Raw genomic sequence first — 26286 nt, forward strand, 5'->3', positions numbered from 1 at the left:
CTAATATTTTGTATACATTTGTTGTAAATACTTTTTGTAAACACGTTTTGAATAATTCTTATTGAGAAATGATATTTTGAATCCATAAGTTCTCTCATAATTATTTAATGACTTGGAAATATTGATAAATAGAAGATTTACAAATAATAAATTCTTCGCATCAACCTCATCTACGAAGTAAATTAAAACTTACAAAGTCATTCAATTCGAATTGATGATACCAAATAGTCATGGTTCTTTCGCCAACGACCATACCACGCTGAGTACATCGGTTCTCGTCCGATCACCGAAATTAAGCAGCGTCGGGCGCGGTTAGTACTTAGATGGTGGAGCGCTTGGGAACACCGCGTGTTGTTGGCATCTTCCAACTTTTTATGCTAATTTCTATGGTTTCGTCATTATTTAATGTTCAAAACAATTATTGTACCTATGTACTTACTTATTTGAGCTAATATTTATTTCACATTCTTTTTAAATGGCGACAACCATTTGTTCGTTTTTTTGCCAGTTGGTAATGAAATTGGTAATAAATGTACTTTTTCATATAAAAATCTAAACATATTCGTATAGAACGAAATGTTGACCAATGTATTTATTGTGTAAAATATTTAAAACGTTTGATAAGTATAAATTGGCACTATTGTCATTACCGGTTTCGTCTTTGTTTCTTTTGGCTAATAACAATACACGTAACCGTAGCGTCAAAATAAAAACACATTACCAAGCCACGCGATTTCAAATAAAGTTAAATAGTCAGTGTTCATTTGCCAACGACCATACCACGCTGAGTACATCGGTTCTCGTCCGATCACCGAAATTAAGCAGCGTCGGGCGCGGTTAGTACTTAGATGGGGGACCGCTTGGGAACACCGCGTGTTGTTGGCATTGTTCAACTCTTTTATTTTATTTTTAGCTTATTGACACTACGTCGTATGGGTTAGTGTTGAACACAATTAGGCCTATTTCTTCTTAAATATCGTATACATTTGGTGTAATTAGCAACAAAATATGCAGTTTATTAGTTTATTTATGTTTTTCTTGAGAAAGGGGTAATTGGTGTGCATTTTCATATAAATTCTGAACAATACTTCGTATTTGGTTAGATTCAGGGTCACGAAGTTTTGCAGGTATCCATTCATGTTGCCTTTGTCCATACATATTGTCTTTGCCAGATATTGCGTATTCAATATCACCCTATTTATTTCTGACGCATGCTAGACACATACAAAGTAGACTTTTACAACTAGATTAAAAGTTACTTAAACCTTTTTAGAAGATTGTATTTCATCCGGCAGTGGGTACCATTTGGCAAGATAAAATATTTTTCACGTCCATTTAAAGCAGTTGCTCTATTTACCCGGCTACATGATAATGATGTAATACTATTTTAACGATATTACTGCTTTATTATTATTTCTAGAATATTTTATCGTTGCATTAGAGATACGATCGATTTAATGAATGACATGATCGTTTCGATTGATCGCAATTACATAAGGATGCCTTGCTATTTCAGCATACACTAAATGTTTTCTCAGATGATTGATTATCTGCTTTTGATGTCATAGGCTTAGGAAACGACGTACTTGTTGAAGAAGTAGTACAGACTTTCGTCAAATCAATTTAAAGAGAGTGGCACTTCGTCATTTTTCGATTTGGCAACTTCAGCAGACAAAGATCTTGGACTTCTTCGCATGACTTGATAAATATCGATACACAAAAATTCGTAATAAGTACCTCTTACGGTTGCAATGCATTATTTTCCTAATATTTTGTATACATTTGTTGTAAATACTTTTTGTAAACACGTTTTGAATAATTCTTATTGAGAAATGATATTTTGAATCCATAAGTTCTCTCATAATTATTTAATGACTTGGAAATATTGATAAATAGAAGATTTACAAATAATAAATTCTTCGCATCAACCTCATCTACGAAGTAAATTAAAACTTACAAAGTCATTCAATTCGAATTGATGATACCAAATAGTCATGGTTCTTTCGCCAACGACCATACCACGCTGAGTACATCGGTTCTCGTCCGATCACCGAAATTAAGCAGCGTCGGGCGCGGTTAGTACTTAGATGGTGGAGCGCTTGGGAACACCGCGTGTTGTTGGCATCTTCCAACTTTTTATGCTAATTTCTATGGTTTCGTCATTATTTAATGTTCAAAACAATTATTGTACCTATGTACTTACTTATTTGAGCTAATATTTATTTCACATTCTTTTTAAATGGCGACAACCATTTGTTCGTTTTTTTGCCAGTTGGTAATGAAATTGGTAATAAATGTACTTTTTCATATAAAAATCTAAACATATTCGTATAGAACGAAATGTTGACCAATGTATTTATTGTGTAAAATATTTAAAACGTTTGATAAGTATAAATTGGCACTATTGTCATTACCGGTTTCGTCTTTGTTTCTTTTGGCTAATAACAATACACGTAACCGTAGCGTCAAAATAAAAACACATTACCAAGCCACGCGATTTCAAATAAAGTTAAATAGTCAGTGTTCATTTGCCAACGACCATACCACGCTGAGTACATCGGTTCTCGTCCGATCACCGAAATTAAGCAGCGTCGGGCGCGGTTAGTACTTAGATGGGGGACCGCTTGGGAACACCGCGTGTTGTTGGCATTGTTCAACTCTTTTATTTTATTTTTAGCTTATTGACACTACGTCGTATGGGTTAGTGTTGAACACAATTAGGCCTATTTCTTCTTAAATATCGTATACATTTGGTGTAATTAGCAACAAAATATGCAGTTTATTAGTTTATTTATGTTTTTCTTGAGAAAGGGGTAATTGGTGTGCATTTTCATATAAATTCTGAACAATACTTCGTATTTGGTTAAATTCAGGGTCACGAAGTTTTGCAGGTATCCATTCATGTTGCCTTTGTCCATACATATTGTCTTTGCCAGATATTGCGTATTCAATATCACCCTATTTATTTCTGACGCATGCTAGACACATACAAAGTAGACTTTTACAACTAGATTAAAAGTTACTTAAACCTTTTTAGAAGATTGTATTTCATCCGGCAGTGGGTACCATTTGGCAAGATAAAATATTTTTCACGTCCATTTAAAGCAGTTGCTCTATTTACCCGGCTACATGATAATGATGTAATACTATTTTAACGATATTACTGCTTTATTATTATTTCTAGAATATTTTATCGTTGCATTAGAGATACGATCGATTTAATGAATGACATGATCGTTTCGATTGATCGCAATTACATAAGGATGCCTTGCTATTTCAGCATACACTAAATGTTTTCTCAGATGATTGATTATCTGCTTTTGATGTCATAGGCTTAGGAAACGACGTACTTGTTGAAGAAGTAGTACAGACTTTCGTCAAATCGATTTAAAGAGAGTGGCACTTCGTCATTTTTCGATTTGGCAACTTCAGCAGACAAAGATCTTGGACTTCTTCGCATGACTTGATAAATATCGATACACAAAAATTCGTAATAAGTACCTCTTACGGTTGCAATGCATTATTTTCCTAATATTTTGTATACATTTGTTGTAAATACTTTTTGTAAACACGTTTTGAATAATTCTTATTGAGAAATGATATTTTGAATCCATAAGTTCTCTCATAATTATTTAATGACTTGGAAATATTGATAAATAGAAGATTTACAAATAATAAATTCTTCGCATCAACCTCATCTACGAAGTAAATTAAAACTTACAAAGTCATTCAATTCGAATTGATGATACCAAATAGTCATGGTTCTTTCGCCAACGACCATACCACGCTGAGTACATCGGTTCTCGTCCGATCACCGAAATTAAGCAGCGTCGGGCGCGGTTAGTACTTAGATGGTGGAGCGCTTGGGAACACCGCGTGTTGTTGGCATCTTCCAACTTTTTATGCTAATTTCTATGGTTTCGTCATTATTTAATGTTCAAAACAATTATTGTACCTATGTACTTACTTATTTGAGCTAATATTTATTTCACATTCTTTTTAAATGGCGACAACCATTTGTTCGTTTTTTTGCCAGTTGGTAATGAAATTGGTAATAAATGTACTTTTTCATATAAAAATCTAAACATATTCGTATAGAACGAAATGTTGACCAATGTATTTATTGTGTAAAATATTTAAAACGTTTGATAAGTATAAATTGGCACTATTGTCATTACCGGTTTCGTCTTTGTTTCTTTTGGCTAATAACAATACACGTAACCGTAGCGTCAAAATAAAAACACATTACCAAGCCACGCGATTTCAAATAAAGTTAAATAGTCAGTGTTCATTTGCCAACGACCATACCACGCTGAGTACATCGGTTCTCGTCCGATCACCGAAATTAAGCAGCGTCGGGCGCGGTTAGTACTTAGATGGGGGACCGCTTGGGAACACCGCGTGTTGTTGGCATTGTTCAACTCTTTTATTTTATTTTTAGCTTATTGACACTACGTCGTATGGGTTAGTGTTGAACACAATTAGGCCTATTTCTTCTTAAATATCGTATACATTTGGTGTAATTAGCAACAAAATATGCAGTTTATTAGTTTATTTATGTTTTTCTTGAGAAAGGGGTAATTGGTGTGCATTTTCATATAAATTCTGAACAATACTTCGCATTTGGTTAGATTCAGGGTCACGAAGTTTTGCAGGTATCCATTCATGTTGCCTTTGTCCATACATATTGTCTTTGCCAGATATTGCGTATTCAATATCACCCTATTTATTTCTGACGCATGCTAGACACATACAAAGTAGACTTTTACAACTAGATTAAAAGTTACTTAAACCTTTTTAGAAGATTGTATTTCATCCGGCAGTGGGTACCATTTGGCAAGATAAAATATTTTTCACGTCCATTTAAAGCAGTTGCTCTATTTACCCGGCTACATGATAATGATGTAATACTATTTTAACGATATTACTGCTTTATTATTATTTCTAGAATATTTTATCGTTGCATTAGAGATACGATCGATTTAATGAATGACATGATCGTTTCGATTGATCGCAATTACATAAGGATGCCTTGCTATTTCAGCATACACTAAATGTTTTCTCAGATGATTGATTATCTGCTTTTGATGTCATAGGCTTAGGAAACGACGTACTTGTTGAAGAAGTAGTACAGACTTTCGTCAAATCAATTTAAAGAGAGTGGCACTTCGTCATTTTTCGATTTGGCAACTTCAGCAGACAAAGATCTTGGACTTCTTCGCATGACTTGATAAATATCGATACACAAAAATTCGTAATAAGTACCTCTTACGGTTGCAATGCATTATTTTCCTAATATTTTGTATACATTTGTTGTAAATACTTTTTGTAAACACGTTTTGAATAATTCTTATTGAGAAATGATATTTTGAATCAATAAGTTCTCTCATAATTATTTAATGACTTGGAAATATTGATAAATAGAAGATTTACAAATAATAAATTCTTCGCATCAACCTCATCTACGAAGTAAATTAAAACTTACAAAGTCATTAAATTCGAATTGATGATACCAAATAGTCATGGTTCTTTCGCCAACGACCATACCACGCTGAGTACATCGGTTCTCGTCCGATCACCGAAATTAAGCAGCGTCGGGCGCGGTTAGTACTTAGATGGTGGACCGCTTGGGAACACCGCGTGTTGTTGGCATCTTCCAACTTTTTATGCTAATTTCTATGGTTTCGTCATTATTTAATGTTCAAAACAATTATTGTACCTATGTACTTACTTATTTGAGCTAATATTTATTTCACATTCTTTTTAAATGGCGACAACCATTTGTTCGTTTTTTTGCCAGTTGGTAATGAAATTGGTAATAAATGTACTTTTTCATATAAAAATCTAAACATATTCGTATAGAACGAAATGTTGACCAATTTATTTATTGTGTAAAATATTTAAAACGTTTGATAAGTATAAATTGGCACTATTGTCATTACCGGTTTCGTCTTTGTTTCTTTTGGCTAATAACAATACACGTAACCGTAGCGTCAAAATAAAAACACATTACCAAGCCACGCGATTTCAAATAAAGTTAAATAGTCAGTGTTCATTTGCCAACGACCATACCACGCTGAGTACATCGGTTCTCGTCCGATCACCGAAATTAAGCAGCGTCGGGCGCGGTTAGTACTTAGATGGAGGACCGCTTGGGAACACCGCGTGTTGTTGGCATTGTTCAACTCTTTTATTTTATTTTTAGCGTATTGACACTACGTCGTATGGGTTAGTGTTGAACACAATTAGGCCTATTTCTTCTTAAATATCGTATACATTTGGTGTAATTAGCAACAAAATATGCAGTTTATTAGTTTATTTATGTTTTTCTTGAGAAAGGGGTAATTGGTGTGCATTTTCATATAAATTCTGAACAATACTTCGTATTTGGTTAGATTCAGGGTCACGAAGTTTTGCAGGTATCCATTCATGTTGCCTTTGTCCATACATATTGTCTTTGCCAGATATTGCGTATTCAATATCACCCTATTTATTTCTGACGCATGCTAGACACATACAAAGTAGACTTTTACAACTAGATTAAAAGTTACTTAAACCTTTTTTGAAGATTGTATTTCATCCGGCAGTGGGTACCATTTGGCAAGATAAAATATTTTTCACGTCCATTTAAAGCAGTTGCTCTATTTACCCGGCTACATGATAATGATGTAATACTATTTTAACGATATTACTGCTTTATTATTATTTCTAGAATATTTTATCGTTGCATTAGAGATACGATCGATTTAATGAATGACATGATCGTTTCGATTGATCGCAATTACATAAGGATGCCTTGCTATTTCAGCATACACTAAATGTTTTCTCAGATGATTGATTATCTGCTTTTGATGTCATAGGCTTAGGAAACGACGTACTTGTTGAAGAAGTAGTACAGACTTTCGTCAAATCAATTTAAAGAGAGTGGCACTTCGTCATTTTTCGATTTGGCAACTTCAGCAGACAAAGATCTTGGACTTCTTCGCATGACTTGATAAATATCGATACACAAAAATTCGTAATAAGTACCTCTTACAGTTGCAATGCATTATTTTCCTAATATTTTGTATACATTTGTTGTAAATACTTTTTGTAAACACGTTTTGAATAATTCTTATTGAGAAATGATATTTTGAATCAATAAGTTCTCTCATAATTATTTAATGACTTGGAAATATTGATAAATAGAAGATTTACAAATAATAAATTCTTCGCATCAACCTCATCTACGAAGTAAATTAAAACTTACAAAGTCATTCAATTCGAATTGATGATACCAAATAGTCATGGTTCTTTCGCCAACGACCATACCACGCTGAGTACATCGGTTCTCGTCCGATCACCGAAATTAAGCAGCGTCGGGCGCGGTTAGTACTTAGATGGTGGACCGCTTGGGAACACCGCGTGTTGTTGGCATCTTCCAACTTTTTATGCTAATTTCTATGGTTTCGTCATTATTTAATGTTCAAAACAATTATTGTACCTATGTACTTACTTATTTGAGCTAATATTTATTTCACATTCTTTTTAAATGGCGACAACCATTTGTTCGTTTTTTTGCCAGTTGGTAATGAAATTGGTAATAAATGTACTTTTTCATATAAAAATCTAAACATATTCGTATAGAACGAAATGTTGACCAATTTATTTATTGTGTAAAATATTTAAAACGTTTGATAAGTATAAATTGGCACTATTGTCATTACCGGTTTCGTCTTTGTTTCTTTTGGCTAATAACAATACACGTAACCGTAACGTCAAAATAAAAACACATTACCAAGCCACGCGATTTCAAATAAAGTTAAATAGTCAGTGTTCATTTGCCAACGACCATACCACGCTGAGTACATCGGTTCTCGTCCGATCACCGAAATTAAGCAGCGTCGGGCGCGGTTAGTACTTAGATGGGGGACCGCTTGGGAACACCGCGTGTTGTTGGCATTGTTCAACTCTTTTATTTTATTTTTAGCTTATTGACACTACGTCGTATGGGTTAGTGTTGAACACAATTAGGCCTATTTCTTCTTAAATATCGTATACATTTGGTGTAATTAGCAACAAAATATGCAGTTTATTAGTTTATTTATGTTTTTCTTGAGAAAGGGGTAATTGGTGTGCATTTTCATATAAATTCTGAACAATACTTCGTATTTGGTTAGATTCAGGGTCACGAAGTTTTGCAGGTATCCATTCATGTTGCCTTTGTCCATACATATTGTCTTTGCCAGATATTGCGTATTCAATATCACCCTATTTATTTCTGACGCATGCTAGACACATACAAAGTAGACTTTTACAACTAGATTAAAAGTTACTTAAACCTTTTTAGAAGATTGTATTTCATCCGGCAGTGGGTACCATTTGGCAAGATAAAATATTTTTCACGTCCATTTAAAGCAGTTGCTCTATTTACCCGGCTACATGATAATGATGTAATACTATTTTAACGATATTACTGCTTTATTATTATTTCTAGAATATTTTATCGTTGCATTAGAGATACGATCGATTTAATGAATGACATGATCGTTTCGATTGATCGCAATTACATAAGGATGCCTTGCTATTTCAGCATACACTAAATGTTTTCTCAGATGATTGATTATCTGCTTTTGATGTCATAGGCTTAGGAAACGACGTACTTGTTGAAGAAGTAGTACAGACTTTCGTCAAATCGATTTAAAGAGAGTGGCACTTCGTCATTTTTCGATTTGGCAACTTCAGCAGACAAAGATCTTGGACTTCTTCGCATGACTTGATAAATATCGATACACAAAAATTCGTAATAAGTACCTCTTACGGTTGCAATGCATTATTTTCCTAATATTTTGTATACATTTGTTGTAAATACTTTTTGTAAACACGTTTTGAATAATTCTTATTGAGAAATGATATTTTGAATCAATAAGTTCTCTCATAATTATTTAATGACTTGGAAATATTGATAAATAGAAGATTTACAAATAATAAATTCTTCGCATCAACCTCATCTACGAAGTAAATTAAAACTTACAAAGTCATTCAATTCGAATTGATGATACCAAATAGTCATGGTTCTTTCGCCAACGACCATACCACGCTGAGTACATCGGTTCTCGTCCGATCACCGAAATTAAGCAGCGTCGGGCGCGGTTAGTACTTAGATGGTGGACCGCTTGGGAACACCGCGTGTTGTTGGCATCTTCCAACTTTTTATGCTAATTTCTATGGTTTCGTCATTATTTAATGTTCAAAACAATTATTGTACCTATGTACTTACTTATTTGAGCTAATATTTATTTCACATTCTTTTTAAATGGCGACAACCATTTGTTCGTTTTTTTGCCAGTTGGTAATGAAATTGGTAATAAATGTACTTTTTCATATAAATATCTAAACATATTCGTATAGAACGAAATGTTGACCAATTTATTTATTGTGTAAAATATTTAAAACGTTTGATAAGTATAAATTGGCACTATTGTCATTACCGGTTTCGTCTTTGTTTCTTTTGGCTAATAACAATACACGTAACCGTAGCGTCAAAATAAAAACACATTACCAAGCCACGCGATTTCAAATAAAGTTAAATAGTCAGTGTTCATTTGCCAACGACCATACCACGCTGAGTACATCGGTTCTCGTCCGATCACCGAAATTAAGCAGCGTCGGGCGCGGTTAGTACTTAGATGGGGGACCGCTTGGGAACACCGCGTGTTGTTGGCATTGTTCAACTCTTTTATTTTATTTTTAGCTTATTGACACTACGTCGTATGGGTTAGTGTTGAACACAATTAGGCCTATTTCTTCTTAAATATCGTATACATTTGGTGTAATTAGCAACAAAATATGCAGTTTATTAGTTTATTTATGTTTTTCTTGAGAAAGGGGTAATTGGTGTGCATTTTCATATAAATTCTGAACAATACTTCGTATTTGGTTAGATTCAGGGTCACGAAGTTTTGCAGGTATCCATTCATGTTGCCTTTGTCCATACATATTGTCTTTGCCAGATATTGCGTATTCAATATCACCCTATTTATTTCTGACGCATGCTAGACACATACAAAGTAGACTTTTACAACTAGATTAAAAGTTACTTAAACCTTTTTAGAAGATTGTATTTCATCCGGCAGTGGGTACCATTTGGAAAGATAAAATATTGTTCACGTCCATTTAAAGCAGTTGCTCTATTTACCCGGCTACATGATAATGATGTAATACTATTTTAACGATATTACTGCTTTATTATTATTTCTAGAATATTTTATCTTTGCATTAGAGATACGATCGATTTAATGAATGACATGATCGTTTCGATTGATCGCAATTACATAAGGATGCCTTGCTATTTCAGCATACACTAAATGTTTTCTCAGATGATTGATTATCTGCTTTTGATGTCATAGGCTTAGGAAACGACGTACTTGTTGAAGAAGTAGTACAGACTTTCGTCAAATCAATTTAAAGAGAGTGGCACTTCGTCATTTTTCGATTTGGCAACTTCAGCAGACAAAGATCTTGGACTTCTTCGCATGACTTGATAAATATCGATACACAAAAATTCGTAATAAGTACCTCTTACGGTTGCAATGCATTATTTTCCTAATATTTTGTATACATTTGTTGTAAATACTTTTTGTAAACACGTTTTGAATAATTCTTATTGAGAAATGATATTTTGAATCAATAAGTTCTCTCATAATTATTTAATGACTTGGAAATATTGATAAATAGAAGATTTACAAATAATAAATTCTTCGCATCAACCTCATCTACGAAGTAAATTAAAACTTACAAAGTCATTCAATTCGAATTGATGATACCAAATAGTCATGGTTCTTTCGCCAACGACCATACCACGCTGAGTACATCGGTTCTCGTCCGATCACCGAAATTAAGCAGCGTCGGGCGCGGTTAGTACTTAGATGGTGGACCGCTTGGGAACACCGCGTGTTGTTGGCATCTTCCAACTTTTTATGCTAATTTCTATGGTTTCGTCATTATTTAATGTTCAAAACAATTATTGTACCTATGTACTTACTTATTTGAGCTAATATTTATTTCACATTCTTTTTAAATGGCGACAACCATTTGTTCGTTTTTTTGCCAGTTGGTAATGAAATTGGTAATAAATGTACTTTTTCATATAAAAATCTAAACATATTCGTATAGAACGAAATGTTGACCAATTTATTTATTGTGTAAAATATTTAAAACGTTTGATAAGTATAAATTGGCACTATTGTCATTACCGGTTTCGTCTTTGTTTCTTTTGGCTAATAACAATACACGTAACCGTAGCGTCAAAATAAAAACACATTACCAAGCCACGCGATTTCAAATAAAGTTAAATAGTCAGTGTTCATTTGCCAACGACCATACCACGCTGAGTACATCGGTTCTCGTCCGATCACCGAAATTAAGCAGCGTCGGGCGCGGTTAGTACTTAGATGGAGGACCGCTTGGGAACACCGCGTGTTGTTGGCATTGTTCAACTCTTTTATTTTATTTTTAGCGTATTGACACTACGTCGTATGGGTTAGTGTTGAACACAATTAGGCCTATTTCTTCTTAAATATCGTATACATTTGGTGTAATTAGCAACAAAATATGCAGTTTATTAGTTTATTTATGTTTTTCTTGAGAAAGGGGTAATTGGTGTGCATTTTCATATAAATTCTGAACAATACTTCGTATTTGGTTAGATTCAGGGTCACGAAGTTTTGCAGGTATCCATTCATGTTGCCTTTGTCCATACATATTGTCTTTGCCAGATATTGCGTATTCAATATCACCCTATTTATTTCTGACGCATGCTAGACACATACAAAGTAGACTTTTACAACTAGATTAAAAGTTACTTAAACCTTTTTAGAAGATTGTATTTCATCCGGCAGTGGGTACCATTTGGCAAGATAAAATATTTTTCACGTCCATTTAAAGCAGTTGCTCTATTTACCCGGCTACATGATAATGATGTAATACTATTTTAACGATATTACTGCTTTATTATTATTTCTAGAATATTTTATCGTTGCATTAGAGATACGATCGATTTAATGAATGACATGATCGTTTCGATTGATCGCAATTACATAAGGATGCCTTGCTATTTCAGCATACACTAAATGTTTTCTCAGATGATTGATTATCTGCTTTTGATGTCATAGGCTTAGGAAACGACGTACTTGTTGAAGAAGTAGTACAGACTTTCGTCAAATCGATTTAAAGAGAGTGGCACTTCGTCATTTTTCGATTTGGCAACTTCAGCAGACAAAGATCTTGGACTTCTTCGCATGACTTGATAAATATCGATACACAAAAATTCGTAATAAGTACCTCTTACGGTTGCAATGCATTATTTTCCTAATATTTTGTATACATTTGTTGTAAATACTTTTTGTAAACACGTTTTGAATAATTCTTATTGAGAAATGATATTTTGAATCAATAAGTTCTCTCATAATTATTTAATGACTTGGAAATATTGATAAATAGAAGATTTACAAATAATAAATTCTTCGCATCAACCTCATCTACGAAGTAAATTAAAACTTACAAAGTCATTCAATTCGAATTGATGATACCAAATAGTCATGGTTCTTTCGCCAACGACCATACCACGCTGAGTACATCGGTTCTCGTCCGATCACCGAAATTAAGCAGCGTCGGGCGCGGTTAGTACTTAGATGGTGGACCGCTTGGGAACACCGCGTGTTGTTGGCATCTTCCAACTTTTTATGCTAATTTCTATGGTTTCGTCATTATTTAATGTTCAAAACAATTATTGTACCTATGTACTTACTTATTTGAGCTAATATTTATTTCACATTCTTTTTAAATGGCGACAACCATTTGTTCGTTTTTTTGCCAGTTGGTAATGAAATTGGTAATAAATGTACTTTTTCATATAAAAATCTAAACATATTCGTATAGAACGAAATGTTGACCAATTTATTTATTGTGTAAAATATTTAAAACGTTTGATAAGTATAAATTGGCACTATTGTCATTACCGGTTTCGTCTTTGTTTCTTTTGGCTAATAACAATACACGTAACCGTAGCGTCAAAATAAAAACACATTACCAAGCCACGCGATTTCAAATAAAGTTAAATAGTCAGTGTTCATTTGCCAACGACCATACCACGCTGAGTACATCGGTTCTCGTCCGATCACCGAAATTAAGCAGCGTCGGGCGCGGTTAGTACTTAGATGGGGGACCGCTTGGGAACACCGCGTGTTGTTGGCATTGTTCAACTCTTTTATTTTATTTTTAGCTTATTGACACTACGTCGTATGGGTTAGTGTTGAACACAATTAGGCCTATTTCTTCTTAAATATCGTATGTAATTAGCAACAAAATATGCAGTTTATTAGTTTATTTATGTTTTTCTTGAGAAAGGGGTAATTGGTGTGCATTTTCATATAAATTCTGAACAATACTTCGTATTTGGTTAGATTCAGGGTCACGAAGTTTTGCAGGTATCCATTCATGTTGCCTTTGTCCATACATATTGTCTTTGCCAGATATTGCGTATTCAATATCACCCTATTTATTTCTGACGCATGCTAGACACATACAAAGTAGACTTTTACAACTAGATTAAAAGTTACTTAAACCTTTTTAGAAGATTGTATTTCATCCGGCAGTGGGTACCATTTGGAAAGATAAAATATTTTTCACGTCCATTTAAAGCAGTTGCTCTATTTACCCGGCTACATGATAATGATGTAATACTATTTTAACGATATTACTGCTTTATTATTATTTCTAGAATATTTTATCTTTGCATTAGAGATACGATCGATTTAATGAATGACATGATCGTTTCGATTGATCGCAATTACATAAGGATGCCTTGCTATTTCAGCATACACTAAATGTTTTCTCAGATGATTGATTATCTGCTTTTGATGTCATAGGCTTAGGAAACGACGTACTTGTTGAAGAAGTAGTACAGACTTTCGTCAAATCAATTTAAAGAGAGTGGCACTTCGTCATTTTTCGATTTGGCAACTTCAGCAGACAAAGATCTTGGACTTCTTCGCATGACTTGATAAATATCGATACACAAAAATTCGTAATAAGTACCTCTTACGGTTGCAATGCATTATTTTCCTAATATTTTGTATACATTTGTTGTAAATACTTTTTGTAAACACGTTTTGAATAATTCTTATTGAGAAATGATATTTTGAATCAATAAGTTCTCTCATAATTATTTAATGACTTGGAAATATTGATAAATAGAAGATTTACAAATAATAAATTCTTCGCATCAACCTCATCTACGAAGTAAATTAAAACTTACAAAGTCATTCAATTCGAATTGATGATACCAAATAGTCATGGTTCTTTCGCCAACGACCATACCACGCTGAGTACATCGGTTCTCGTCCGATCACCGAAATTAAGCAGCGTCGGGCGCGGTTAGTACTTAGATGGTGGACCGCTTGGGAACACCGCGTGTTGTTGGCATCTTCCAACTTTTTATGCTAATTTCTATGGTTTCGTCATTATTTAATGTTCAAAACAATTATTGTACCTATGTACTTACTTATTTGAGCTAATATTTATTTCACATTCTTTTTAAATGGCGACAACCATTTGTTCGTTTTTTTGCCAGTTGGTAATGAAATTGGTAATAAATGTACTTTTTCATATAAAAATATAAACATATTCGTATAGAATGAAATGTTGACCAATTTATTTATTGTGTAAAATATTTAAAACGTTTGATAAGTATAAATTGGCACTATTGTCATTACCGGTTTCGTCTTTGTTTCTTTTGGCTAATAACAATACACGTAACCGTAGCGTCAAAATAAAAACACATTACCAAGCCACGCGATTTCAAATAAAGTTAAATAGTCAGTGTTCATTTGCCAACGACCATACCACGCTGAGTACATCGGTTCTCGTCCGATCACCGAAATTAAGCAGCGTCGGGCGCGGTTAGTACTTAGATGGGGGACCGCTTGGGAACACCGCGTGTTGTTGGCATTGCCCAACTTTTTTTTCTATATAAATATAATGATTAGAACTACAACCAAGTTTTGTATTTTCTGCAATAACATGCGATGTAAATAGCAACAACAATCTTCGGAGTTTTCACATAAAATTTTAAAACTTTTGAATTTTTTTGACAATGTCTTTTATAAAATGTTGACAATTGGTACTTAAAAATACAAAAAATACTTGGAGATGCCGGGGATCGAACCCGGGGCCTTTCACATGCAAAGCGAACGCTCTACCACTGAGCTACATCCCCACGATTCTTTCACTTGTCAAAGCTGCAGGTAGCTGTACTTGTATTCACAGAGATATTTGACTTGATTTTTAAGCAATCGACGGTGGTGGTACTTTTATTGGTGGTGGTTTGTACTCGATTGATGGGTATTGTTGTCATGCTCAGTGAGAAAATGTATGATATATATGTATGTTAAGCTGAGTACTATGTTCAGTTTTCAAGCTGAAAACCAGCTTGTTTTCACGGTTACTTTTTTTAATTAATTAATATAGAAATATAAAATTATTTGCAATCAATTCCTTTGATCTTTTCCTTCCATTATTTGGTAAGACTTGATCAATATAAAATCGTCTTCATACATATTTTTGTACTTTTAGTTTAGTGTTTTGGTGAAAAATCCGAACATAGTACTCACCTTTAAAGTGAGTATTAAGTTCGAGTTTAGCCGCTAAAATCGTAATTTTTTCGCTAAAGTGAAAACTAAATCAGTAAAAAAAAAGACATAAAATTATACATATTTGTTGCAGATTTCATTATAATTTGATGGGGGATAGCCCAAAGCACATTTTCACAAAGTTTGTATTCCTTAAAATGGATTATTAAAGAAAAGTAATCGTGAAAAAATGACGATTTTAGCGGCTAAACTCGAACTTAATACCTACCTTTATATATAAAGGGTGCTAGTTGCAAAAGTTCAAGTTTTATCTCCAACATGTTTATTTATTTTGCATTTTGCACACGAAGGTGGCAGCTCTATGTCGTTGTTTAACAGATATGCATTTTCAATATTTTTTATTCACTTTTCACAATCATTTAATTTAAAGAACTTATTGAAATGATACACAATGTATGAACATTAGTCTGCACATTTGGTGGTTAATTTCAATTTAGGTATGCAAAACTACGAATACTTTCGGTGCAAAAACATTAAAAATTGAAGTTGATGAGAGAACAAAAATGTTTGTTCCTGTTGAACCGAGTCTATACGTCTAATTTTATTAAATACAAATGAATATGATATTGGCTGTGAAATTTGCACCTAATAGTGTTTGTATTGCGTTGGCAACTCTATCCAAAATACCGTTGTTTAACCGTATTGTTTTATCACTATTTTATATGGGGAAACAATTTATTTCTGACGGATGGTATTCGTATTTTTCGAAGCTCATTCGCTGGGTCCATTGTTTCGTCTGTTCCTTGGTATGCGGCGTGTACCAATGAAGCCAAATTCCTTCATCTGCTACGACACGGACAGCGACAAACTCAGCTCTGAAATGGTTTCACGACGTCAAAGAAGTTAAATATGACCCAAGCGATGGTTTGAAATGACTACAGCCACAACTATGTGGTGAACCTTCAACCGATTATCTGTCAATACGAGATGGGGGATGTTTTCATTTTATCATCCGCGATATTTGGATTTTTCTTGTCAATGAACCGACCTGACCAATTTTTTATGGATACATACTATAGTTATACTAAAAATTTCATAAAATTCCTAAGAAAACTCCGTCTTCAAAATTTTCGAAACGTCAATTCTGGGAATCGTACTATGTTCAATAAGTAAGTACATATATTAGGAATGCCAGATTTTGAAGAGGCAAAAAGAGCACATTCAACTTATAAAAAGAGCACATACGAAAAAAAGAGCACACTTTTTCAAATAAAATAAAAACACTTAATTCCAATTTATTGAAATATAATTCATTTAAACATAACAAAAAGCTTATTTTCTTACAATACTTCGTAAGTCATTTTTTTGGTGTTTTTGTGAAAAATGTTATTGAAAGAAGTTTGTTTACATTTAGAACAGAGTATAAAGTGAAGAAGCAACATCGGCGTGCTCTTCTTCGACTCTGATATATAAAGTAAAACACTATTGAATTGAAAATAACGGCGTAGGAAAATCTCGTAGTGTGACATTTACGTATGTTCAGTTTAACTTTACTATTTATTGAATCGCTTTGGGGTAATATTTGTTGTGATGCATAAAAAGATCACATAAAGAGTACTTAACTAAAAATTGAGCACTTTTGGGTGCTATTTTAGCCTATCTTTTTTAAGAGCACATTCTGTAAAAAAGTGCACATGTGCTCTTTAAAAGAGCACGTCTGGCATCCCTAAGTATATGGTTCAATATCGATTTTTGATAGTAAAAAAAAAAATAGTGGAATGTCCAAAATTGATTTTGCGATTATTTTTAAGACTAACAGTCGATTTTGCCTTTTCTAGATTTTCTTTCGAATCATCGATTTATAGATCCCTAATAATGATATATTACATGGTGAATTGTTATACAACCAAACCAAAAATTCGTAAAAGGTACCTATTACGGTTGCAATATCTAACTTTGCTAATATTTTGAATACATTCGTTGTAAATAAATTTTGCACACAAATTTTGAAATATACTAATTGTAGAATGTCATTTGAATCAATTATTTCTTTTATTATAATTTAATGGCTTGGAAAAGTTGAAAACTACATATAAGTGCAAGTGTTATTATTCGTTTCTTATGTTGCTTCAATTCCAACTGAACTTATTGCATTCCGCTAATTCATGATATGTTGTCAACTAGTCAGTGTTCTTCAGCCAACGACCATACCACGCTGAGTACATCGGTTCTCGTCCGATCACCAAAATTAAGCAGCGTCGGGCGCGGTTAGTACTTAGATGGTGGACCGCTTGGGAACACCGCGTATTGTTGGCATCTTCCAACTTTTTATACTAATTTCTATAGTTTCGTCATTATTTAATGTTCAAAACAATTATTGTACCTATGTACTTACTTATTTGAGCTAATATTTATTTCACATTCTTTTTAAATGGCGACAACCATTTGTTCGTTTTTTTTTGCCAGTTTATCAAAGAAATTGGTAATAAATGTACTTTTTCATATAAAAATATAAACATATTCGTATAGAATGAAATGTTGACCAATTTATTTATTATGTAAAATATTTAAAACGTTTTATAAGTATAAATTGGCACTATTGTCATTACCGGTTTCATCTTTGTTTCTTTTGGCTAATAACAATACACGTAACCGTAGCGTCAAAATAAAAACACATTACCAGGCCACGCGATTTCAAATAAAGTTAAATAGTCAGTGTTCCCTTGCCAACGACCATCATACCACGCTGAGTACATTGGTACTCAAAATAAGTGCAAGTGTTATTATTCGTTTCTTATGTGCTTATCATTCAATTCCAACTGAACTTATTGTATTTCGCTAATTGATGATATGTTGTCAAGTAGTTAGTGTTCTTTCGCCAATTACCATACCAAGCTGAGTACATCGGTTCTCGTCCGATCACCGAGATTAAGCAGCGTCGGGCGCGGTTAGTACTTAGATGGAGGACCGCTTGGGAACACCGCGTGTTGTTGGCAGCATCCAACATTTTATATTAATTTCTATGGCTTTGAAACCATCTTGTAAGCTTTAGTGTTCTCCGGTTTTGTTTAAAATTTTGCTAATTATATATATATATATATATATATATATATATATATATATATATATATATATATATATATATATATATATATATATATATATATATATATATATATATATATATATATATATATATATATATATATATATATATATATATATATATATATATATATATATATTATAATTAGCAAAATTTTAAACAAAACCGGAGAACACTAAAGCTTACAAGATGGTTTCAAAGCCATAGAAATTAATATAAAATGTTGGATGATGCCAACAACACGCGGTGTTCCCAAGCGGTCCTCCATCTAAGTACTAACCGCGCCCGACGCTGCTTAATCTCGGTGATATATATATATATATATATATATATATATATATATATATATATATATATATATATATATATATATATATAATATATATATATATATATATATATATATATATATATATATATATATATATATATATATATATATATATATATATATATATATATATATATATATATATATATATATATATATATATATATATATATATTTTTGTTGTAAAAAACCACCAAAATAAAAACTTGTCAATCAATTCGATTGCAATCAACCTAATTCCATAGTATGGTTGATGATATCAAGTCAAATAGTCCGTATTCTTTCACCAACGACCATACCACGCTGGGTACATCGGTACTCAAAATAAGTGCAAGTGTTATTATTCGTTTCTTATGTGCTTATCATTCAATTCCAACTGAACTTATTGCATTCCGGTAATTGATGATATGTTGTCAACTAGTCAGTGTTCTTTCGCCAACGACCATACCACGCTGAGTACATCGGTTCTCGTCCGATCACCGAAATTAAGCAGCGTCGGGCGCGGTTAGTACTTAGATGGAGGACCGCTTGGGAACACCGCGTGTTGTTGGCATTGTCCAACTTTTTACATTACCAAGTTTGCTATTTCTTTTTAACATTCGTTGCAAATAACAAATATATTCTGTATTTTTAGCTTTTTGAAAAAAAAAAAGAAATTAAATGGATGCACTCTTCAATTGAAAATTATCAAAATAATTTGTATGGGTTGATATGTTGAATCATTCCATTAATTTCTAATGCTATGTTACGCCTCGATCGTCTGTCCAAAACTTTTCACCTTTAACACCAATTTGAAATTGTCGTTATGTTCATTTGATCATATTTTTTCTGTGTGTGAGATCTGTATCCTAATTTCAATTTTATTTTTTATGTCCCTAAAATATTTCATTATTTAAAAGAAGCCTCATTTTTATCTCGAAATTCACACAAAATCTTTAAGGGGATGTCAAAATTTATTTTTGAGTGTGAGAACATTTACTATGTATGATGATATCCTATAATTTTTATTACGAAAAGTATTGCATTTGTAAACAATTGATTTCAAACGATATTCATTTCAAGTCATATATTGCAAAGAAATTTGCATACTCTCCTCAATTGCAACTCGGTATTTTAAAAAAAAGACGAAGAAAATAAACCAACCAAACAACCAGCTATCGAATCAACAAACCATTCAAGCAATCCAAATGCAAAATAATACCAACTAAATGCATCTAAAGCGAAGAAAAATTTGCATTTGCAAATTTGCTGAGGTACACTGAAAAAAAATTTTAAAATTTAATTTTATGTGAGGGTTTAAGAATAGGAGAAGAATTAAGGCCACTAATATAGCGGTGGGTTAATAAAGGAGACACTGAGAGTGACTCACAAGTAAATTTCCTATAGAAATGAAATTTTCAGAAATTTTTAGATATAAAATTTTGGAAAAAAAATCCTTATAGTAATGAAATTTTGAGAAAATTTCCTTTAGAAATTAAATTTTGAGAAAATTTCCTATAGATATGAAATCTTGAGAAAATTTCAAAATTTCGGATATAAAATTTTGGAAAAATTCCCTAAAGTAAAGAAATTTTGAGAAAGATTTTTATAGAAAAGTCATTTTGAGCAAATTTCCTATAGAAATGAAATTTTGAGAAAATTTCTTTTAGGAATGAAATTTTGAGAAAATTTCCTACAGAAATGAAATTTTCAGAAAACTTTTTTTTTTTATAGACATGAAGTTTTGAAAAAAAATCCTATAGCAATGAAATTTTGAGAAAATTTTCTATGGAAACGACTTTTTGAGCAAATTTCCTATTGAAACGAAATTTGAGAATATTTTCTATAGATACGAAATTTTGAAAAAAATCGTTTTGCAATGACATTTTGATAAAATTTTCTATAGAAATGAAATTTTAGCAAATTTCTTGTAGACATGAAATTTGTAGCAAATTTCCTATAGAAATGAAATTTTAAGAAAATTTCCGTTAGAAATGATATTTAAAAAAAAAAAAATTCTAATAGAAATTGAATTTTCAGTTGGCTGGCTTTAGAGAGACAAGAAGTCAAATGGTGAGATTAGTCTATATCGGGCATGTACTAAAACATGGACCCATACTGGTGTATCGAAATCTATTTCGACAAAAATTACGGTGTCTAGAAACCCAAGAAGTCAAATCGAGAGATCCTTCCGTATTGTAGCTACACCAAAACCAAACATCATATTCGGCACATCTATGTGTGGACCCAATATACATCTAGATTTCAAAAATTAGGGCTTTAACAAAACATCAATTGATGTTTACCATATGTGGCATACACATTGGAGGACCTAAAATATCTCTAGATTTACAATATCGGGAAAATCGGATTAAAATTACGGTGTCTAGAAGCCTAAGAAGTAAAATCAGAAGATCGGTCATATTGGGGCTATGCCAAAAAATGGATCGATACACACCTCGCACCTATTTATGGAACCAATTTGTGGACCAAAAATACCTTAAGATTTGTAATTTCAGGCAAATCGGATAAAAATTGCGGTATATCGGTAAATTGCGATATCGGATAAATATTGCGGTATCTGGCAAGACTGGATAAACAACCACCATCAACATTATCTAGAGCGCGAGATCCAGCGCTACAAAAGAGAGCCTCTAGATCAGGCAGCATAGCAGATCAGTGTTGCCAGGTAATTTTTGATTCTTCCCCCCAAACCTTAAGAAAAAAAAACCCTAAATTGGTCTAGACTTTTTTCAAAAACCCCCAAAAATTTTAAGTATGTAAATAATACAAAAAGAGGCCCAAAATTTCGTTAAAAATCCTGTAGTGATACACTTAAAAAATTAAATTTAACACAAATATATAAACTTAAAGAAGATTTTTTCTGAGGAACAAAATTTTAGACAAAATAAGTTTTTTATGCTAAAAATTTTCTTTTGAAGTAAATGAAAATCATTAGATAAAATCATTACACCACTTGTCACAAATTCGAGTTCGATTCCTGCTTCTACCGAAAACCAAAAAGTTTTTCAGCGGTGGATTATCCCACCTCAGTAATGCTGATGACATTTCTGATGGTTTCAAAGCTTCTCTAGGTGGTTGCACTGCAATGTGGAACGCCATTCGGACTGGGCTATAAAAAGGAGGTCCCTTTACATTGAGCTTAACTTGGAATCGGGCAGTGAAACGAGAGAAGTTCACCAGTGTGGTATCACAATGGACTGAATAGTCTAAGTGAGCCTGATACATCGGGCTGCCACCTAACCTAACCTTGTTTTTAATTGTATCAAATATTAAAAATGTCCCTTCAACAGATGCGTTTAAAAAAGAATGTCAGTGCATACTTGCTTGTATTTAGGAACATGGGTTCATGCCAGAATTGTTCCAAATTTTGTTGAGAATTGCTCTACTTTATAAGATCTAAAATATTTTTTACCCCCAAAAATCCCCCCAAATAAATGTTACCCCTAAAAATCCCCCTAAACGTGGCAACACTGTAGCAGATAGGCCTGAACAAGAATCATGAGGATACTGTAGCTGAAGCGGCGAGAAGCTGCAAGGTTAATCCTTTTCTCGGAGTCCAACTACCTCCCATATCATTGGAGGAGAGATACCTCCCACGGCAGACTTAGGACATGAAACATGTTAGGAGTGATGAAATTCCTCCTCTGCTTCCATAGAATAGAGAGTATTTCAACGGATGAAATAAGGTAATACTCGACTGGAGTATTACCTTATTTTGGTCTCGCATTTTGTATTCCCCATAAGAAATATACAGAAACAAGTGTTCGCCTATAGGCAGTTGCTATGGTAGTGTTAACACACTGAGGGGACAGGCTGCTACCTTTAACCATTAACCAATCTAACCAACACACGGCATTACAACGTTAGTGTACCTCCAAAGTTAGTATACTCTGTTTTTTTTGCGTGTCTACAAATTGAATGCTACGCAAACCAATGGCAATCGTCTTTCTGTTGCCTGTTATTCAAATTGTAATTTTCCAAAAAAGTCCTTTGGTAATTTTATGTAAGTTCTAGTGTCTATGTGTATGTAGGTTAGGTGAATATTTTAAGGTCTTTTGTCAATAGAATATAAGAATTTAAAATTTTTTAGTAGGTGGTCTTGAATCATTTTAATGACATTTTCTATGAACTATGACACCACTATTTAAATACCAAAATTTTCTCTAGCCTAGGGCAGTCTTTGACAAAAACTGAAAATTAATTAAGAAGTGTCAAAATAGCTTAGAAATATTTTCAAATCAATTTGTTGGAAACATTGAATAAAATATAGACACACACATTCAAACACATGTAAGTTTATTTTTATTCCATTGCAAATAAAGTGCAAGTGCAATAAAATAATATTATTGAAAATGTCAAAGTGAAAATGACATGACACAAAATGCAAATATTCTCAAGCAACACTAAAGTCAGGAGCCCAAATTAAGTTAGTAATTGGATAAGGCCACTTTCAAGTGTGAAGAAAATTATTTTATTGGATAGGCATATAAAACATTTATTGAAATTACTCTTGCATACTTAAAGATGCGTATATGTGTATGTATGGTATACATCAGATAACAAAGTGCATCGGTATCTAATAATATTTTGACAAAATTTTCTATGGAAATAAAATTTTGACAAAATTTTCTATGGAAATAAAATTTTGGCAAATTTTTCTCTAAAAAGAAAATTTTATTTGTAATTTTGATCTGACCTTAAAACCGTTGCGTTGACTACACTACAAGAGCAGCTTAACCAAAAGAGGAAAATAATGTTTGTCAAATTTGTTTGGGCAAAGCCCTATAGACTGCAAGATGGTTGGATGGACGCACGTTACGAAATTACCACATTCCTCGTCAACATCCTCTACTTGCAGCAACACTTGAACCTTCCGAAAAAAGGTTTATGATGGTTGGTCTTTGCCTAAATAAATATTTTCTATATAAATAAAAATTTGACAACATTTTCTATATAAATAAAATTATGACAAAATTTTTTATAGAAATAAAATTTTGACAAAATTTTGTATAGAAATAAACTTTTGACAAAATTTTCTATAGAAATAAAATTTTTACTAAATTTTGTATTGAAATAAAATTTTCACAAAATTTTGTATAGAAATAAAATTTTGACAAAATTTTCCATAGACAAAAAAATTTTTTGACAAAATTTTCTATATAGATAAAATTTTCTACAGAAATAAAATTTTGACAACATTTTCTACAGAAATAAAATTTTGACAAAATTTTCTACAGAAATAAAATTTTGACAACATTTTCTACAGAAATAAAATTTTGACAAAATTTCCTATAGAAATAAAATTTTAACAAAAATTTCTTTAGAAATAAAAGTGTGACAAAATTTTCTATATAAATAACATTTTGACAAAATTTTTATGGAAATAAAATTTTGACAAAATTGTCTATACCCAGCAAAAACTAAGTAACCACATCTCATTACAATTGGCATTACCAGGAGTAAAGCTGTCATTACACGTTGCATTACATTGCGGTGAGTTATAATGACTTACTTGTAATGACAAAAATAAATATTATGCCTAATAATTTTCGAATTGTTATTCTCAAATTTTTAGGCAGTTGGCTTAATAAAAGAGAATTAAAAGGATTGAATACTTCTTAGTACGAATGAACTGAAATATTTTTCTATGCTAAGTGTTATTCGTATGTATGATAAGCTTTCTATAATAAAGGAAGTCAGAGTTATCATTTTATAAGAAATTTTACTAAATTTGGTTTTAGTTTTTGTTCGGTTTTTGTTCATTTTTACGAATGCTTTGTTATCAGTGAATAAAATTTTCTTGTTCAGTTGTAAATTCGTATACCCCGGGAAGAAAACAGTATTAGTAAAATGCCATGCCTTATTCTAGTTAATGAACTATTCCTAACTGCTTTCAGTTTTTAGGATTTTTTTTTACTGAAGCAAGTAAATTTTATTATTTTACACAATAACACTAGTTTACAAAAAAATAAAAAAAATCATGTACACTTAATGAAAGGCAACTTTTCTTATGTATTTTGATCTGCTGAATTCGAATAAAATTAATTTTTTTTTTATGGAACGACATTTTTCGGTCGTTTTTCTTCTAGTTGATCTTATTACTTACGTTAGAGTATCATCTATACGATCATGAACTTCTCTTCCAGACGTTTTTTCAATGGCTTATACTTTTCTGGCGGAAAAGGTCCTTTGTAAATTTTTTGAAAATTTGGCTTTTCGCATCGAAAATTTTTGAACCACTTAACTTATCACAGATCCAATTATACACGATTATTCGTCATCTTAATACCTTTCATTTAAGTACCAACAACGATATAATCGGACATTTTTAACTCGAGATATAATTTGTTTAGAGAGAAAAGAGCGAACAAATAAAAATAACAGGATATCTCAAAAACTGTTATATAGAAAATGTTTAAACATTTTTCGAATATCGAATTCAGCAGATCAAAATACATAAGAAAAGTCGACTCTCATCAAGTGTACATTTTCAGTGTAAACTAGTGTAATTTAACTTAATGCAAATAAAATGGCTAATCTAAATTGATGAATATTTATACCCTAAACCACATAGTGGTCAGGGTATAATAAGTTTGATCGGCCAAAAAATGTGCCTACCAGAAATATTGATTTTAGACCCCATAAAATATATATCGATCGACTCAGAATCAACTCCTGAGTCGATCTAGCGCTTGGTGTCCGTCCGTCCGTCTGTCCATGTATTTGTATCACAGGATTCCGGTCGCAATTATTAACCGATTTTGATGAAATTTGGTACAGGGAGTTTTTGGGCACAAGGACGAACGCTATTGAATTTGGAAGAAATCGGATCAAATTTAGATATAGCTCCCATATATATATATATATATATATATATATATATTATATATATATATATATAATATATATATATATATATATATATATATATATATATATATATATATATATATATATATATAATATATATATATATATATATATATATATATATATATATATATATATATATATATATGCATGTATGTATGTATGTATGTATATGATTTATTTAAGTTAATTCAATTAAGGTAAATAAAAATAAAATAAAATTAATTAAATTAAATCTATATATATATATATATATATATATATATATATATATATATATATATATATATATATATATATATATATATATATATATATATATAATATATATATATATATATATATAT

The 26286-nt window shown here is 32.0% G+C and overlaps 17 non-coding genes and 5 pseudogenes across 17 annotated transcripts; 21 read left to right on the forward strand and 1 right to left on the reverse strand.

The window, feature by feature from the left end:
- Positions 1–241: 241 nt before the first annotated feature.
- On the forward strand, positions 242–360 carry LOC142242118 (5S ribosomal RNA; annotated as a pseudogene).
- Positions 361–766: 406 nt separating this feature from the next.
- Positions 767–885, forward strand: LOC142242231 (5S ribosomal RNA). Its single transcript, XR_012724070.1, has one exon. It is a non-coding gene; the product is annotated as a 5S ribosomal RNA (ribosomal RNA).
- A 1120-nt stretch (positions 886–2005) lies between these two features.
- Positions 2006–2124, forward strand: LOC142242119 (5S ribosomal RNA; annotated as a pseudogene).
- Positions 2125–2530: 406 nt separating this feature from the next.
- LOC142242232 (5S ribosomal RNA) lies at positions 2531–2649 on the forward strand. Its single transcript, XR_012724071.1, has one exon. It is a non-coding gene; the product is annotated as a 5S ribosomal RNA (ribosomal RNA).
- A 1120-nt stretch (positions 2650–3769) lies between these two features.
- On the forward strand, positions 3770–3888 carry LOC142242120 (5S ribosomal RNA; annotated as a pseudogene).
- Positions 3889–4294: 406 nt separating this feature from the next.
- Positions 4295–4413, forward strand: LOC142242233 (5S ribosomal RNA). The gene has a single exon (XR_012724072.1). It is a non-coding gene; the product is annotated as a 5S ribosomal RNA (ribosomal RNA).
- Positions 4414–5533: 1120 nt separating this feature from the next.
- Positions 5534–5652, forward strand: LOC142242083 (5S ribosomal RNA). Its single transcript, XR_012723970.1, has one exon. It is a non-coding gene; the product is annotated as a 5S ribosomal RNA (ribosomal RNA).
- Positions 5653–6058: 406 nt separating this feature from the next.
- LOC142242041 (5S ribosomal RNA) lies at positions 6059–6177 on the forward strand. The gene has a single exon (XR_012723930.1). It is a non-coding gene; the product is annotated as a 5S ribosomal RNA (ribosomal RNA).
- A 1120-nt stretch (positions 6178–7297) lies between these two features.
- LOC142242084 (5S ribosomal RNA) lies at positions 7298–7416 on the forward strand. The gene has a single exon (XR_012723971.1). It is a non-coding gene; the product is annotated as a 5S ribosomal RNA (ribosomal RNA).
- Positions 7417–7822: 406 nt separating this feature from the next.
- Positions 7823–7941, forward strand: LOC142242235 (5S ribosomal RNA). Its single transcript, XR_012724074.1, has one exon. It is a non-coding gene; the product is annotated as a 5S ribosomal RNA (ribosomal RNA).
- Positions 7942–9061: 1120 nt separating this feature from the next.
- LOC142242085 (5S ribosomal RNA) lies at positions 9062–9180 on the forward strand. Its single transcript, XR_012723972.1, has one exon. It is a non-coding gene; the product is annotated as a 5S ribosomal RNA (ribosomal RNA).
- Positions 9181–9586: 406 nt separating this feature from the next.
- Positions 9587–9705, forward strand: LOC142242236 (5S ribosomal RNA). Its single transcript, XR_012724075.1, has one exon. It is a non-coding gene; the product is annotated as a 5S ribosomal RNA (ribosomal RNA).
- Positions 9706–10825: 1120 nt separating this feature from the next.
- On the forward strand, positions 10826–10944 carry LOC142242086 (5S ribosomal RNA). Its single transcript, XR_012723973.1, has one exon. It is a non-coding gene; the product is annotated as a 5S ribosomal RNA (ribosomal RNA).
- Positions 10945–11350: 406 nt separating this feature from the next.
- Positions 11351–11469, forward strand: LOC142242042 (5S ribosomal RNA). Its single transcript, XR_012723931.1, has one exon. It is a non-coding gene; the product is annotated as a 5S ribosomal RNA (ribosomal RNA).
- Positions 11470–12589: 1120 nt separating this feature from the next.
- LOC142242087 (5S ribosomal RNA) lies at positions 12590–12708 on the forward strand. The gene has a single exon (XR_012723974.1). It is a non-coding gene; the product is annotated as a 5S ribosomal RNA (ribosomal RNA).
- A 406-nt stretch (positions 12709–13114) lies between these two features.
- On the forward strand, positions 13115–13233 carry LOC142242237 (5S ribosomal RNA). Its single transcript, XR_012724076.1, has one exon. It is a non-coding gene; the product is annotated as a 5S ribosomal RNA (ribosomal RNA).
- A 1111-nt stretch (positions 13234–14344) lies between these two features.
- LOC142242089 (5S ribosomal RNA) lies at positions 14345–14463 on the forward strand. Its single transcript, XR_012723975.1, has one exon. It is a non-coding gene; the product is annotated as a 5S ribosomal RNA (ribosomal RNA).
- Positions 14464–14869: 406 nt separating this feature from the next.
- LOC142242238 (5S ribosomal RNA) lies at positions 14870–14988 on the forward strand. Its single transcript, XR_012724077.1, has one exon. It is a non-coding gene; the product is annotated as a 5S ribosomal RNA (ribosomal RNA).
- A 196-nt stretch (positions 14989–15184) lies between these two features.
- On the reverse strand, positions 15185–15256 carry TRNAA-UGC (transfer RNA alanine (anticodon UGC)). The gene has a single exon. It is a non-coding gene; the product is annotated as a tRNA-Ala (tRNA).
- Positions 15257–17826: 2570 nt separating this feature from the next.
- Positions 17827–17945, forward strand: LOC142242116 (5S ribosomal RNA; annotated as a pseudogene).
- Positions 17946–18506: 561 nt separating this feature from the next.
- On the forward strand, positions 18507–18625 carry LOC142242125 (5S ribosomal RNA; annotated as a pseudogene).
- An 875-nt stretch (positions 18626–19500) lies between these two features.
- LOC142242043 (5S ribosomal RNA) lies at positions 19501–19619 on the forward strand. The gene has a single exon (XR_012723932.1). It is a non-coding gene; the product is annotated as a 5S ribosomal RNA (ribosomal RNA).
- Positions 19620–26286: the final 6667 nt, after the last annotated feature.

Source organism: Haematobia irritans, chromosome 5, assembly GCF_050003625.1.
Source record: "Haematobia irritans isolate KBUSLIRL chromosome 5, ASM5000362v1, whole genome shotgun sequence".
Classification (NCBI taxonomy): domain Eukaryota; kingdom Metazoa; phylum Arthropoda; class Insecta; order Diptera; family Muscidae; genus Haematobia; species Haematobia irritans.